The sequence below is a fragment of the Ictidomys tridecemlineatus genome, chromosome 1 (assembly GCF_052094955.1).
Source record: "Ictidomys tridecemlineatus isolate mIctTri1 chromosome 1, mIctTri1.hap1, whole genome shotgun sequence".
In the NCBI taxonomy this organism is placed as follows: domain Eukaryota; kingdom Metazoa; phylum Chordata; class Mammalia; order Rodentia; family Sciuridae; genus Ictidomys; species Ictidomys tridecemlineatus.
In genome coordinates, this window is record NC_135477.1 from 257,784,520 (window position 1) to 257,801,138 (window position 16,619).

General features: G+C 50.2%; 1 long non-coding RNA gene across 2 annotated transcripts in view; it reads right to left on the bottom strand.

Annotated features, from left to right (window-relative positions):
* Window positions 1-16,393, bottom strand: part of LOC144365725 (uncharacterized) — a 36,362-nt gene extending 19,969 nt beyond the window's left edge. For both annotated transcript variants that reach the window (XR_013424512.1, XR_013424511.1), the window contains exon 1: window positions 16,081-16,393. This is a non-coding gene — a long non-coding RNA (uncharacterized LOC144365725). The remainder of the gene's footprint in view (window positions 1-16,080) is intronic.
* Window positions 16,394-16,619: the final 226 nt, after the last annotated feature.

The following is a 16,619-nucleotide window of genomic DNA, read 5'->3' on the forward strand; positions in this document are numbered from 1 at the left end:
AACCCAAGGTGTGAATAATGGATGCTAATATTCTTTCCTTCAGTTTTTTTTCTTTTTCTTTTTTCTTTTTTGTATCTTTTCATATCAATGTATAACTACAAATTTAATAAAATTTATAGACTGTAGTCCAGTGTGGCAGCAAGATTGCAGTGAATTCCCAATCACCCCCTTTCAAAGATTCTACCCCCAACTCCATTACTCCATAAATTTCAAGGCCTCAACTAAGTTCCATTTTTCCCACAAACCTTTCCAGATTCCAAGTCATTATTGCTTGCTCTTTCCCCTAAAGATCTCTTGTGTATCAGAGAAGCCAGCATTTGGTGGTACATTTTCAATGGCAGTTTTGTGTGAGTAGCCTCATATCTCGTCGAGAGGAGAGAAGCCTGCGTTTTGACTTATTTGTATGGCGCTTTGTACACCTGTAGAAGTTGAAGGAACGGCGGCCCACTTCAAAAGCAGGAAGCTTAGAGTCTCGTGGGAATCCAACCTTCCCACAAGAGTTCAAGAGGGAATAGGGGTGGATTCTGAATAATAGCATTACTGATCCTAATGCAGAAAGAAATAGGAAGACTCCAGGAAGAGTCTGGGAAACAGCCAAGAAAGTGTGAATCTGGTGTCAAGAGTAGCACCTACAGGCTGGCTCTGGCTCCGTGGTAGAGCTCTTGCCTAGCTTGAGCAAGGCCCCGGGTTCAATCTCCAGAACAGCAAAATATTCTCAGTAATTCCCAAAAATATGGTACACTCAAATATATATCAGTTATTATCAGACACCCAACTGGATTATCTCATTAGAACACTTTTAATATGATGCAAGGAACATTCTCCAGTTCCCAAGATTCATTACCATGTGCCTTAAATCTTGTTAATGGAAATTTGAAATTTGACACATTAAGAACAAAACTTGAGTTTCTTACCAGACTGATAAAGACAGCAGGGGATCTGGTTTTAAGCTATTCAAAGCCAGAGAGAGCAGTCATAACTGTGTAGATGGGGTGTGGCCCTGTGAAGGTAACGGAGCTTGCGCAATGTGTGTCCTTAGCATCCATTCCCAAAAGAATGGGGACTTGCTTTGTAAAGTTGAGTTCCTAAATATTTAGTACTGGGTGGCCGAGGTGGTATTGGGTGGCCTATGTTAGGTATAATCGACCAAAGCTGAATCCTTATTTTCATGCAAAAGAAAGGTCAGAGGTGAAGAACCGGAGGTGAAGAGAGTCCTTGTTCCCTCCCAATGGCCCAGAGCTAAGCCAACATCGCTGGACTCTCTCCCAGCCATGCAACCCTCTTCTGCTCACTGCATTGACTCACCCACACCACTTGGCAACAGTGATCATGAGTAAAGCAGGGAATCCAAGCCCAAGTAAGGCCTCTGAGATAACGTTGTCCTGTGGACGCGGCTCCTGGGGAACAAACGGCCAGGAGGATGGGTCACGTTACCGAGTTTGTAAACTTGTGAAGCACAAACCTCCATCGCTACGTGAGTTTTGTTTCCCAGTCCTATCAGAGATAGAAACCATCTTCTGCAAAGAAATTAGCCTCACACAGCTTCCTCCCCATCAAAAGAGCAACAGAACTTGAAACTCAGAAGACACCAAAGACAGCCAAAGGAATTAGGCTGTAGGCAGAAATAAATTCTGAAATAAAAAATCCAACATTATAAATCAAGTGGAAAACTAAAACGAAAGAAAGAAAGAAACCTGAAACTCACTGATAGGCATAGAATGAGCTCTATGAACTATTTAGGGAAAATACCAGCAATGCCATAGAAAAACTGGGCAAAGCTCTACCAGAGACTTTACAGAAGAGACGCGAGTGGCCTGGAACACATGAAGAGACTCTCAAACCCATCGTCCCAGGTCCCCCAGGTCTTGGACTCGCCATCGACTCTTCTTCTTCTCCATGATGAACACATCTACCATCCCACTGGCTCCACCTTCCAAAAGGACCAGACTCCAGCCAGTCTCCATGGCTCCGGTCTCACAGTCCCCAAGAGCCCCGCTTCTGCTCTGTTCCCCCAGCCCTCCTCCACAGGTCCCCTACATCGTCTTCCCATCTCAGAGCCAAAGCCCAACCAAGTCCAGCCGGCCACAGGCCCTGCTCCCTGGCTGCCCGTGACCTCGTCACGTCCTCATGACGTCCACTCTCACGACCCTGGTCCCCGTTTTCCCTGGGGCACCACGTGGGCTGTGGCTTCAGTGTGTTCCCCAGAATTCATGTGCTGGGACTTAATCCCCAAAGTCATAGATTATTGGTATTTAGAGGGGGGGCCACTGGGAGGTGGTCAGGGTCCTATGGGATCCTGAGGATGGGACCCCCATGGCTCTATAAGGAGGGGAAGAGACGCTCAGGCTGACTCACCTGGTCTGTCCCCCACATAATGTCCTGCACCACCTCTGAACTCTGCATAATCTCACCAGCAAGAAGGCCCTCAGCAGATGCAGCCAGCTGACTCTGAGCACCCCAGCCTAAGGCACATGAGGTGAACAGACCTCTTTTCTTTATAAGTCATCCATTCTGTGGCATTCACTTATAGCAACAGAAAATGGACTAGGACAACATGGCAAATGATATTTCCCCAAGATTCCCCACCAGTGGTGTCCATGGCGGTTAATCTTATGTCCATCGCCTAGGCCATGACATCAGCTATTTCATCAAATGTCATTCTAAATGTGGCTTGACATATTTCTTGATGAGATTAACATTTGAATCGGTGGACTTTGGGTAAAGTAGAGCACCCTCAATAATGTGGGTGGCCTGCATCCTATCGATTGAAGGCCTAAGATCAAAGACTGAGGTCCCTGAGGAGGAAGCCACTCAGCCTTGGACGGGAATGTCCACTGGAACTGCAGCAGCTCTGCCCGTCCCCACCTGCCACGTGCCCAGTTCCATCCAGACTTCACAGCCCCACAATCGCATGAGCCAATCCCTTAAAGTACACCAATCTCTCCCCTCTCAGCTTCTTTTTCTCTGAACCCTGATTAACATGTCTCCCGATAATGAGAACCACTCTGACCTGCCCTGGAGGTGTGTCTGCTTCGGTCAACAGAACATGAATTCTCAGATTAGGTCACCAGAGCACCTTGGAGCATCTGCTTGGTGCTCGGGCACCATCTGCTCATGCTCCATCTGCAGCCAGCCAGCCTGCCCTGGAAGCCCAGTGTGATACAGAGGCCCCAGGTGGGTGCTCTGCTCTACTGGCCCAGCCAAGACCAGCCTTCGGGGGCCAGCATCTGAGCAAAGAAGCTGCTGGGTGATTCCAGGCCCTGGTCACAGGTTGCTCCAGCTCTGAATCTTTCCAGCTAAGACTTGAAATACAAAAGAATAAGATGAACCTCCCGGCTATAGCCTGTCCAAGTTCTGGACCTAACGACTCCACAAGGCACCTCTGCTCACACCCCTCGGCTGGGGCTGCTTGTTACGCAGCCACTGAGAAGCAGCACAGATGCCAAGCAAGCCAAACCCACCTGCCTACTACCCGTCTCCCCCCCTCCTCCCCTGGCACCCTCAAGCCCTCCTCTCCACAGAAACATCAGCCTCCCCAGGAGGCCCCCTGCTCCCTGTGAGACCTCAGCCTCCATTCTGCTGTCATAGCTCCTTCCCTGGCATGCTGTCCTTTGAGAACCTATTTCCATCACACAGGCTGTGGGTTTTACTGATTAACTTTCATCTCCCTATCTCCTCTAGAAAAATATCAGCTCCACCACAACAGGGGATTTGGGGGTCTGCTCTTTTCAGTGTTGCCATAACAATACCTGAACAAAGCCCAGAACACAGTAGGTTCTCAACAAACAGCAACAGAATAAGTACACAAATAAGAGAAGAAACAAACCTCACACACAGGAAGGCTGCAATGGAAATGTGCAATGACCTATGAATTTTTTACCCATCAGACCAGTGTTCTGGTAACGCAGTGTGCTGATGGGCATGTGGGAACGGGCACTGCCAACCTGCAGTGAGAGTATAGAGTGGGGCCAATTCTTCAGACAAGGAGTGGGTAAGATGACTCAAAATTTGAAGAGCACAGAAATGTCCTGGCATTTCTAAGAATACATCCTCCCAAAGTGCTCATGCACATGCAAGGTGGAAGCTCTGGGAGGATATTCATGGCAGCATTTGTGTGCGAGCGAACAATTCAAAGACCAGATGCTCTTCCATATGATAAGTATTGAATAAATAAATAGGACCCTGACCACCTCCCAGTAACACATGCAGGTGTAAAAGAAAATGTGGCCATTCTATACTCAAACGAACCTGGATAGAATAAACTCCAAGACAGATTGTTAAGGAGCAAAACAAGTTCCAGTCATGTGAGTGACATGTCTCCACTTTAGCTGTGCAAGGAAATCTCCAGAAGGACATAGGAGAAAGAGGTCAGATACAACTGCCCCTGAGGATGTGAACTCAGAGGCTGGTGGGCAGGAAGGGAAGGACATTTTTATTACATTTATCAATTTAAACTTTGGAATGTTGGACTAGGTGCACTTAGCTACCACTGGAAGAAAATATGTATTTTTTAACAAAGATAAGAAGCTAGAAATGTTTTTCTTCAATCTCCTCATAAAGGGCAGTCACAGGAGTTTGTGCTTCCTTTCTGCTTGTCTCGGTGACATGTGGGAAGAAGAAAGACCTTTGGTCGGGTCTCGAGAGGGACACGTGAGGAGCTATGTGTAGATGCTCACAGCCAGCGTGAGCAATGCCAAGGACTTAGTAACCCGTGAAATAAGCAATAAATGCTTCAGTAAAATTTGTGGCAGCAGATGTAGCTCACAAAGCTGCAGGACACTTTCCCAATATAAGACATAATGGGATAAACTGTGCTTTATGTGTGCACATCATGGTAACACTGGGCCGTCACACCTACAGATGGTTACCTAAATAAATGGAAACAGAGCAGGGAGAAGCAGGAACCCAGAATATTTTTTTATTTAGATTCCTTTTGGGGCTATTGGTAAACCGAACAGGGAAGAAACATTTAAAATGTATGACATTAAGGCTTCCTTGGTATACAGAGTTGCATAAATGTATCTAAGAGCAAAGATACACACTGCAACAAGGAAGCAGGAGATGCTCTTCAGCAGCACTTGGTAGGATTTTGCCTTCTGGGGAACCTTGTCTGCAACTGTTTTGGTTTGGGTGTTGTCCTTGCCTTCTTTATTGAGTTAGGATCTTGCCTTGAGTTCCTGGGCTCACCTGATCCTCCTGCCTCAGCCTTCTGGGTAGCTGGGACTACAGCACCTGCCACCATGCTTGGCATGCCACTGTCTCAACTACATTTTTAGACCAAAAAAATTCCATAGCCCCAGAAGTCCCAAATCAGTTATCTCCAGGCAAGGGGTCTCTGGCCACTCACCACGTGTTGAGGACACTGGAGAAGACACCGTACTGGGACGTTCCTTATCCCCCAGCAGGTCCCAGCATAGACAGGATGTGAGATTGCAGAGAGCCAGCTCCTGCGCAGGCTCAGCAGAATCAAATGGGGGGGGGGAGGAATCAACCCAGGAGGGAAAGAGCACAGTGAGGGAGGAGGCAGGAGGACAGGCAGCACAGCCAATGTCACCCACTCACACCTCCCTGCCCAGGAAGCTGCGGGAGAGCCTGCTCTGAGTCCATCGGGCACCCTTTAAAGGGACTTCAAGCCCTGAACTCCAGTCTCTTGATGTGTGACATCATTTGGAAATAGGCTCGAGGCAAATGTAATTGAGAATTTCAGGGTGAGATTGTCCTGGACCAGGTGCACCAATCCAATTGATAGGGGGCAGGTAGATGTGAGGGGGAGGGGGAGGTTAAGGGGATAATTCTCTAGACTTAGCCTACGGTGCCACCCCACACCCCGCCACATGCTTTCTTTGAAAAAGCAATTTACCTCCGGCCGCCCAGCCATGCCTGGCTTAAGTCAGTGTGATGGTTACCCTGCTCCACACACAACCTGTGGTCTGCAGAGCCACTCTCTGCCAGGGAGGTAAGTCTCCCCCATGCCTCTGTGTAAGAACACAAGTCACCCTGGAGGGGGGACGCTGGTGACCCTCACATAGAGCACAGATTCCCAAACTGAGGAGGACAGGATAACTGAAAGCAAAGTCCACCAACCATAAAATCGGAAGGAAGGAAGGAAGGAAGGAAGGAAGGAAGGAAGGAAGGAAGGAAGGAAGGAAGGAAGGAAGGAAGAAAGGGAGGAAGAAAGGGAGGGAGGGAGGGAGAGAGGAAGGAAGGAAGGAAGGAAGGAAGGAAGGAAGGAAGGAAGGAAGGGAGGAAGAAAGGGAGGAAGAAAGGGAGGGAGGGAGGGAGAGAGGAAGGAAGGAAGGAAGGAAGGAAGGAAGGAAGGAAGGAAGGAAGGAAGGAAGAAAGGGAGGAAGAAAGGGAGGGAGGGAGGGAGAGAGGAAGGAAGGAAGGAAGGAAGGAAGGAAGGAAGGAAGGAAGGAAGGGAGGGAGGAAGAAAGGGAGGGAGGGAGGGAGAGAGGAAGGAAGGAAGGAAGGACGGGAGGGAGGGAGGGAGGGAAGGAGGAAGGGAGGGAGGAGGGAGGGAGGAAGGAAGGAAGGAAGGAAAGAAGAAACGGAGGGAGGGAGGGAGAGAGGGAGGAAGGAAGGAAGGAAGGAAGGAAGGAAGGAAGGAAGGAAGGAAGGAAGGAAGGAAGGAAGGAAGGAAGGACGGGAGGGAGGGAAGGAGGGAGGGAGGGAGGTATTATTATGGCAACACTGAAAAGAGCAGACCCCCAAATCCCCTGTTGTGGTGGAGGTGATGCTTTTGCTAGAGGAGATAGGGAGATGGAAGTCAATCAGTAAAACCCACAGCCTGTGAGATGGAAACAGGTTCTCAAAGGACAGCATGCCATGAGGGCAGAATGGAGGCTGAGGTCTCACAGGGAGCAGGGGCCTCCTGGAGAGGCTGATCTTTCTGTGGAGAGGAGGGCCTGAGTGTGCTGGGGGAGGAGGAAGGGAAGAAGGGGAAAAAGTTCCAGTTAGAACCGATCAGGGCAGGCCAACATGGCCAGGAGTGGCCCTTGGGTCCTTAGCATACATTTTAATTTCATGACAGTAGTCGGATTTCCCCTGGTGGGGTACACTGGGGAACCTCTTGTCAAGACCATGCTCAGTAAGGAACTTAAACATCTAATGTGACCCTGGGAGTCAGAAGTGGAGAGGTGGCACCTGGGTGGTCTCTGGAAACTTCCCTAAAACCCCCAATGAACCAGGGAGCACAGAGGTGCACGTCTCTCTCTCCTGTTGGAGACGATCCACCCTTGAGGGTGCTTTCCCTCTCTTCTAAGTCTTCCTGACATTTTCTCCTGCAGGAACACAAGGCCTGAGAGCCACCACTAACAGAATGACCTGTACCCAAGGGGAAGGAGAGGGAGATTCAACACAGAGACTGAGAGAAGTCCCTGCGGAACACTGGAGTGGCACAGCCACCAGTCAAGGAGTGCTGGGGACTGCCAGGAGCCCCGGAGCTGGGAGGAGGCATGGAGCAGAACCTCGCTCCCAACTGCACAGACAACCAGCTGCACCAGCTCTCCCTCCTGAACTGTGAGCAGATCCATAGGATTTGTTAGACTACTTTCTCTCCCTCCCTCCCCCCCACTCCTTCCTTCTCTCTCTCCCCCTCCCCATCCCTCCCTTCCTCCCTCTCTTTCTTCTCTCTCCCACTCCCCCCACCCCCATGCTAGGATGGAACCCAGGGCTTTGCACATACCAGGCAAATGCTCTGCCACTGAGCTGCTCCCCCAGCTCTTTCTATTTTCATTTGAGACAGGGACCCCCTGCGTCAGCCTCCTATAGACTTTCTTTTTGCTGACGTTGATGTCCCTGGATATCACTTAGAAGGTGCTCCAGAAACGCTGGATAAGATAATGAGACTGAAGGGAGGTCAAGACCAGATCCCAAGGGATGCTAAGGACATGCTTTGAGTTTGTTCTGCAAGCCTCAGGGGGAATCAAAGGATTCTAAGGGTAACCATGACTTAGACAGCTGGTGGGGGGGGCACCGCAGCAGTGGTGAGCAGGAGAGGAAAGGCAGGAGGTCAGGACAGAGGCGCACCAGCATGCCACGCAGCCGCCCACAGAAATCCTGATCACAAGCATCACAATCAGGACATCAGGACGTGGCCCTGGAGTCAGACACTGGCTGAATGCTGGCTCTGCCCTACCCCTCACCCTCAGACCAGCCCCAACCCCTCGTCTATGAACTGCAGTGGTCAGTGTAACTACCCCTCACAACTGCTGAGGACCATGCAGGTTGACACAGAACTCAGAGGAGTCAGTGCAGTGGGTTCTGAAAACTGACTTTCGGACCCAGTGTGGGGAGGCTGATCTGGGTGGGCTCTGAGGACAGGATGGGACCCCAGTACCCAGAACGACACAGGAAATCACGAATCTTCCTTCTTCCCACCCCACGTTACCTCTGTGAGCAGATGCCATCTCTCTGGCCTCAGTCACAGTGCACACTAACAAGGGCTTAATTTCCCCCATTCCACATGTCTCTCTTCTTCTTATCTTTGTTATTTTAGCTGAGAAATTTTATCCTGAAGGCCAAGGCAGGCTTGTCCACAGACAGAAGGAGGAAGTTCAAAGAAGGGAAAGACAGTCCCCTACCTCCATCATCCTTCTATTCAGCCCCACCAGCTCTGTGCCGATGCACCGATGCACCCTGGGACCCCCCACCATGTCCTTGGGTTCCCAAGGTGAAAAAGGGGCCTGGTCACCTCTACTAAGAACCATCTCCGGCATGACTGTGGATGGCCCAAGGCCTTGGAGCCCTGGTCAGTGGGAGGTTTTACTGGTTTTAATGCAAGCAGAACACAAATCAAAGAAGAACACTTGAGCTGGCCTCTGCTGGTGCCCTCCCAGCTGTGGCTGCTGTCCTGCTAGCAGTTGGTGCTTCCCTGGGGATGTTTGACGCTGTCGTCAACAGCCATCCCTACCACCTGGCTCGTTGACAAACTAATAAAACAGGCCATGTAAGTGGAAAGAGCTGGCACTGCCTCGGTGTGTTTAGGCTGCTGGAGGGTGAGCCAGCTGCTCCATGGAGAGCAGGCAGACAAAAATTAAATCTCTGCTGTTTAAGGTGGGTCTTTGAAGAAAGGCGGGGGGGCTTCAGAGCCCAAACTTTTATGGTTCCAAGCAAAGCATTGCACATTTGAAGACATTTGAGAGTCTTCTGAGAATGTCTTTTTTCGAACAGGAGCAAAATTAAAGGACATTGTTTTCTTCCTTCACAGGGAACGTCAGGCCAAAAGCTTGGTAAACACAAGAACTGCTCAAGGAGTCGGGAGGGGGTCCACTAAAGGGTCTATCCAGGGCTGCTCAGATGGAGCAGCCGGGAAGGAGAGGAGGGCCCAGGGGCTCTTGACCTGCTGCAACCTTCCTGCACTGCAAGAACAATGATGCATACCAGGTGCAGAAGACTGTTTTAGATGCCTGTCATTTAAGGAAGCAACAGAATTTGCCTTTGAGAGAGATGCTGGCTGCCTGCTCCACAGGGTGTGGATGCGGAGGCTTGTTTTTTGCTTCAGCCAGAAAAACGCCAGAGGTCTCTGCTCTTGTCACTACTATGGAATGAATGTTTGCCTTGACCTTGGACTTCCCAGTTTTCAGAACTGAGAAATAAATGTTGCTTAAGGCCCTGAGTCTATGACATTCTGTTAGAGCTGAGCCAGGCTTGTGAGAGCTACCGTAGGCTGTGGTCATGGCCTTTGGGAGCGACAGCACACGTGGGTCGAGGTTCCCTCCAGAATCTTCTCCAGTAGTGTGCCAGCTTTCCAGGGTGGCCATAACATGGCCACAAACTCGGTGGCTTAACAAAGATTTTGTCTCTCGCGGTCCTGGAGGCCAGAAGCCACATCCAAGGTCTCCACGGGGCCACACTGCCTCCAAGGCCCTTGAGAAGAACACTTCCCGGTGCTCACAGCCTCTGGTGGCTCCTGGCAGTCACGAACTCCTTCGTTTGTGACTGCATCACCCCAAGCTCTATCTCTGTCCGCACACGGTTTTCCCTCAGTGTCTGTGTCTTGTCCTGCCCTGGGGTTGAGGGGCCAGCCAGACTACCCAGGATGATCTCCTCATCCTAAGGTCCGTAACTTATCTATCTTCAAAGATGCCATTTTCCAAGTAAAATCATATCCATGAGCTCCAGAATGCCACCTCTCCCTTGATTTGGGAGGGCTCTTGGGCCAGGAGACACAAATCAACCCACGACACTCGAGGAGCTAAAGGGAATTTGTATAGATCATTAAGTTTCCACAGAATTACTGGGAAGGGTAAAGAAACAGATTCCAGCATAAATATTCAAGAAAAACTCTCAGAGAGAGGTCACAGAGAACCAAGACAGCTCTTCCCCACCATCATGAGGCTGCTGCAGGGACACTAGCTAAAGTCGGCTCTAGAATTGGGCAGCTCCACACGTCTCTGCCATGCACCACACCAGCAAGATGGAGACCCAGCCCTGCTCTCCCCAGTAGACAGAATCCAAGCTCAAAGGTTCACAGGGCAGAGCAAAAAAATCCCATGCAGATCCCCGATGCAAAAGACTTAGGTAAATATGGTTGGGGTTTTCCACTTTGAGCTCTAGAAGAGGGTGGAAAGTGGTGGAGGCCAGTATTCCCCAGGATTGTGTCCACACCCAACTCAGAAAGGCCAGCAGAAGCCATTGTAAGAGCATGACAAATGGCAACCAGCAAGTGTTTCTGAAACACCTAAACTAGACATTCTCAAACTTTGAGGTGCACAAGAATTAAGCTCACCTGGGGCTCTATCTAAACCTGCATGGTCACTGAACACTGTAGTGCATACCTGTAATCCCACCATTGGGGGAGGCTGAGGCAGGAGAACTGCAAGTTCAAAGCCAATCTCAGATACTCTGCCACACCCTGTATCAAAAAATTAGAAAGGGCTGGGGGCATTGCTCAGCAGTAAAGTATCCCTGGGTACAATCTCCAGTTCTGAGGTCAAAAACAGACTGCAAATAAAAACTACACAGCTCTGGCCTTTGAAAAGTGACTCGCTGAGTGGCTGAATGAGTCAAGGAGTATAAGCTACCAGGCAGCATGGTTAGAGGGAGAGGAAACCAGCAGTAATTTCACCTCTAACTTCACGAAGTCTGACACTTCCCACTTACACCTGTGCACCTCTGACCCTCAGTGCACACCTGTGCAATTAGACCTTGTACTTTTTACAAAGCAAATACTGCTACCAGGAACACTCAGATAATTGTGAGGAGGCTGGCTCAAGAGGACAGAAGGTAAGATAGATACGAGAGTGTCTGCAGCTCTACAGAAAGAGAGCCTCATGGGGGCTGTTGCTTAATTTGACGTAACCCAGCAACAGAAAAAAAAAAAAAAAACCTCCTTCCTGTATGTTTTCAGTGTTGGAATTCAGATGGCATCAAACAAGGAGGAGCCCTCTGTGTTATCCAGTCTCTCAACATTAAAATCTACTTCATTTCCAAGTCAGGACTCAGTTGCTAAGAAAGAGCATGTAGGGATAAAATTATGCTCCTAAAATTCTAAATGCACCCTGGAAGTCATTTAAAGTAGACAGTCCCTTATCAATAGCTCTGCTGTCCCTGCTGGGCCCTGGCCACAGGTGCCAGCAGAGCTTCTAGAGGGCCTCTGATCCTCACCTTGTCTTTACCAGAGGCAGGGGAATCCTGAGAGGAGAAGGGAAGCCTGGGAGTGTGGGAATTCACAGTTGAAGCTTCACAGGTTCCCTTAAGCCTGGAGTGTGGAAGACAGTGCACAAAGGGCCACAGGTAAGTAGGCACAGCCGGGATCAGGGGTTGTTACAGGTGCCATAGGAATGCTAAGCCACCAGCCCAAAATCAAGAATACTGCCTTCAAACTAATTTATTCAAGTACATATATGCAAACATATGTCTGGTGGACACTCTTGAAGCTTTGAAATGCTTTCACATGCATTCAGAGATGCTTCACAGCTTCTGAATTTTAATTTCTAAAATGTCCCCCAAGTGGACGTCTGAAATATACTTGTCTTTGTGCTCTAATCCAAAGTACGTGCGACTCATAGTAAACGAATCTTGCCTTGCATTTTCCCCATAAGTAAAATCTAAATCCTCCTTATTCATTGCTTTGGATTCCTAAAACTGGAATTTCCATTAACCACCAAGGAAGGAAGAATCAAGAGGGCTTACTATGGTGCTCCTTAATGGCCTCTCATCTTCCGGCCTAGACAGAATCTGCCTCCCTGGCCTTCCCCTCCCACGTGGATAGCTCAATGTGGCAGCTGTGACAAAGCACCCAACCTGGGCGGTTTTCAGTAGAGGCGTCGTCCCCTGGCTTCCTTCCTGTGGCTTGGCTCACAGAGCTCGCCATCCCCAGCCCCAGTTGGCCTCTTGACGAGGTTGTTTTGAGGATCATGTTGAGAAGGCAGACAGCAAGTCAGCCCAGGAGCCAGAGGGACTGGAGTTCAAGCTCCAGCCTCGGGGACATCCAGCTGTGACCGCAGAGTCCCAGCGGGACCTCTGTAGGCCTCCACCTCTCAGTCTGTGCTAGTCCTGCATCCACTTCAGGTGATGGAGAGCTGATGCTCGTGAGCAGGCAGGGCACGCAGCAAACTGGGCTTGTGTCCCTGGCATGCCACAGGTCCCAGCCTGTGTTCTTCACCTCCAGAAGTCCCCTTCCCTCCTGACCCTGCCATCCTCCAGGTCTCCTTGCAAGCACTACTCAGAGGTGCCTTCCCTCTCTCTTCCCACTCAGTCACTCGTACCCTGCAGCATACTGTTTCCTTCCTCAGCATCTAGAAATGCTGGAGTAGGTCTGTGGTCTGTCTCCCACCAAGGCAGCTGGAAGATTCCTGAGATTTGTCCTAATCTGTGTCCCTCATTACTGGTGCACCCAGAACCCAACAGAGTTCATTGTTTGTCCATTCTTGGTTGGGTGATGGATGGGTCGAGGTACATCCTTCTCTGAGACCCTGTTAGACCTTTACTGTCCCATTGTGAGTGCTCCAAGTGGACCACAGGTCACAGTTATCTTTCCTTCCCCAGAAGGTCTTTCACATTTAGCTTATCACTTTGCACATGGTTCTTTTTCCAAACAGAGCTACCAGTTTCATGAGATTAATAAAGTTTTAAACTTTTCTGAGTATTTATGCTCAGCTAAAGGCTTCAGACCCAGAGAAGCTCAGGTGGGAGCCTGGTAATAACAAGGACATCAACACAGCACAACCACCTGTGATTCCAGAGACTAGGAGATTAGCAACATCAGCACAATCATTCTAGAATTCTGACTCCTCGTTGGAGGGGTGCCAGTCTAAAATATTGGGCTGTAGGGAGACAGAGCTGTGGAGATCTTGGTCCCTGCTCCAGGGGGATCCCTTTGGTGGTGAAAAAAGAGGGGTAGCCTGCCCCCGCCCACAGTGCACCCCAGTCTGGCTGCCATTCTCTAGTGGTGCCATACTCCACTGCCCTGGGAAATTTGCTCCTCCCAGTTGCTCACCTGACTCTCCTTCCCACGGCTATTAGCACAACCCTTCCAGAAGAATCCCACACACAGTCCCTCCAGCAGGACATCAGCCCTGGGTTGCTCTTAATGACTGTCCCAGAAGCATGTCTGGAAACCTGGGCACCCCTCACCAGATACATCAAAATGCCCCAGAGACAGCCAAACCTGAGCGTCCTATTCTGCACCCAGGTATCCTTGACCACTGCACCCCCTGCCTGAGGGGTGAAGACCACTCCCCTCCTCCAGGTGTCTTCCATCTGCTGAATCATTCTCAGCAGTCACGAGAGCTCACGGTGTGCCTGCCAGAGGGTGCCCTGTGGGAAAATGGAAGAGATGCAGCCTCACCTGCTGAGCAGAGAGAGGGAGACCTCAAGCTGCACAAAACTGAGAAATAAGCTGGCGTTTAAAGGCATGCTAATCTAGCCCTCCACGGATAAAGTCCATGGTGCTCTGCTGACCCACCATTGTGTCAGGGGGTTCTCCAAGTTATGTTCTGCAGAGGCTTGAAAGCCTTCTCTTGACCTTGGTGTAGATCAGAGAGCTATAAGACTCCCTTGGGAGAACAAAGGGCAGTGCGGTTGAAACTCTTTTGCAGGAAGGCCTGGGAAATGGTTAGCTCCTGAGTCAGCATAATGGAGAAGTCATCTGGCCCCTGTTAACTTATCATTTAGGAACCAGATCTTTTCAAAGAAGAAAACCAAGGACACTGATATGGTTTGAAGAAAATAATTTCCTAACTGTCTTTTTACTGAAAATACAAGCAAACTCATGCAAGCAAATTCATACTTATTTTAATTCCAAAAAATGCTTAGCCACCTGCTTTGGTTTGGCTGTGAATTTCATATGCTGGAAACTTGGTCCTGTGGTTTGGCTGGGCTTCATGTGCTGGAAACTTGGTCCTCGGCATGGTGCAGTCGAGGTGGTGGGGCCTAATGAATTTGGCTAGGTTGTTGGGGTACCACCCTCAGAAGGGATTAATGTGGTCCTCCCAGAATCCTGGTAAGTTCTTACAGGAGAAAGTCATTATAAAATGAGCTAGCCTAGCCCCTGAGTCCCTCCAGCTTTGTTTTCACCAAGTAGTCTCTCCTGCCATGATGCACTGCCGCAGTCTGGCTGGGCACAAATCACGAGCCACTCAAGCAGGAACAAACTTTATTTCCAAACTCCACCAGCACACTCCCCAGGAACTCTCCCCAACGCCACCCACGCGGCTCCTCCAGGAACACACCACACACCAACTGGAACTCCCACCACCGGAACTTCACCAACCAACAGGAACTCTTCAGGAATCCCCGAGAGAGCTCAACCGGAACTCAAAGGGAACTCCGTGAGAACTCAAAAGTCATCATCTTAATGGCTCGCTGGCGTCACCTCTCAACCACTACTTCTGGCAAAAATGCCATGCATCATCCCGACTCTGCTGTGGCCCTCAACAATGCATCTACCATGTTGTGATACAGCCAGAAGGCCCTCATCAGAAGCTGAACTAAAGGGACTCTGTAATCTTGGAATAGACCTCCAAAGATGAGCTCTAAATAAGCCTTTTTTTTAAATAAAGTACTCAGTTTCAAGTATTTGGTCATAGCAACAGAAAATGAACTAATGTATCACCAACCAAAACCTGGATCTAAGAATCTAAGATTCTACCTGAATCCAAGCCATATTTAATTGCAAGTATTTTGGAAGCCACATAACAAGAGGCCTTTCTTTTTTTTCTTTGTGAGGAAAAACACTGTTATGGTTTAGATATGAGATGTTCCCAAAAAGCTCATGTGAGATACAACACAAGAAAGTTTAGAGGGCAAATGATTAGGTTAAGGCTCTCAAAACCCAATCAGCAGATTAATCTATGTGAATGGATTAACTGGGTGACCACTACAGGCACATAGGGTGTGGCTGAAAGAGGTGGACAGAGCCCTCTCAGCTTCCTTGTGACTTTGTCCTGAGCCCATTTCCTCCACCAAACCTTTCTGCCATGATGTTCCACCTCACGTTGGGCTCAGAGCAGTGGAGTCCGCCGTCTGTGCACTGAGGCCTCTGAAACCATAAACCCCAAATAAACCTTTCCTCCTCTAAACTTGTTCTTGTCAGGTTTTTTGGTCACAGCAACAAAAAAGCTCACGAAAACCACCACAAAAAGCCTCCCTCCCTCTCTCCCCCACCTTTTCCCTCCCTCTCCCTCCTTCTCCTTCCCTCCCCCACCTTCTCTCTCTCCCTCCCTCCCCCCTCCCACCTTCTCTCTCTCCCTCCCTCCCCCCTCCCACCTTCTCTCTCTCCCTCCCTCCCCCCTCCCACCTTCTCTCTCTCCCTCCCTCCCCCCTCCCACCTTCTCTCTCTCCCTCCCTCCCCCCTCCCACCTTCTCTCTCTCCCTCCCTCCCCCCTCCCACCTTCTCTCTCTCCCTCCCTCCCCCTCCCACCTTCTCTCTCTCCCTCCCTCCCCCCTCCCACCTTCTCTCCCTCCCTCCCTCCCCCCTCCCACCTTGTCTCTCCCTCCCTCCCTCCCTCCCTCCCCCCTCCCACCTTGTCTCTCCCTCCCTCCCTCCCTCTCCTCTCTACCTAATGCTATAAAACATATTATTCAGTTCTCTCTGCTCTGTTTCCACTGGCCCATTTACCCCTCTTTTCTACTTACCCACTGTTTTTCTTGTAGCCAGGACCAGTCACATGACTTTGGTTCCTAGTGCAAAATGAAAAGCATAGCCTCTAACTTTAAAAACAAGTAAGCGTTCCAGGACAGCACAGGGTCCTTGTGAGCAGGAGCCCTGGGGCCTGCACAGGAGGCAGCCCAGGAACTCAGCCCTGGGGGAAGCTTCCTCCTCCTCTATCCATGTCCCCATCAGCTGTCCTGCCACTCGCTCCCCCTGCTGGGAAACCAGTCTCCCCTGAGCACAAGTCCCTTGGCCAGCTGTGAGAGGTCCCGCCCAGCCTCAGACCTTGGCTCTTCAGAGGACAGTGACTCACCACAGCCCTACAGCCACCACGGTGCTGGGGAGGGACCCCAGGCCTTGCATACACTAGGCAAGTGCTCTACCGCCCAGCCAGCCCCAGCCCAGGCATTCTTAAATTGAACATGCTTCTGAGCACTTGAGCTTCTCCGTGTCCAGCTCCACCCTAGAGCATGAAGCCAGCCTCTGCTGAGCAGCCAGGGAGGAAGAGGCCGGGCTTGATGCA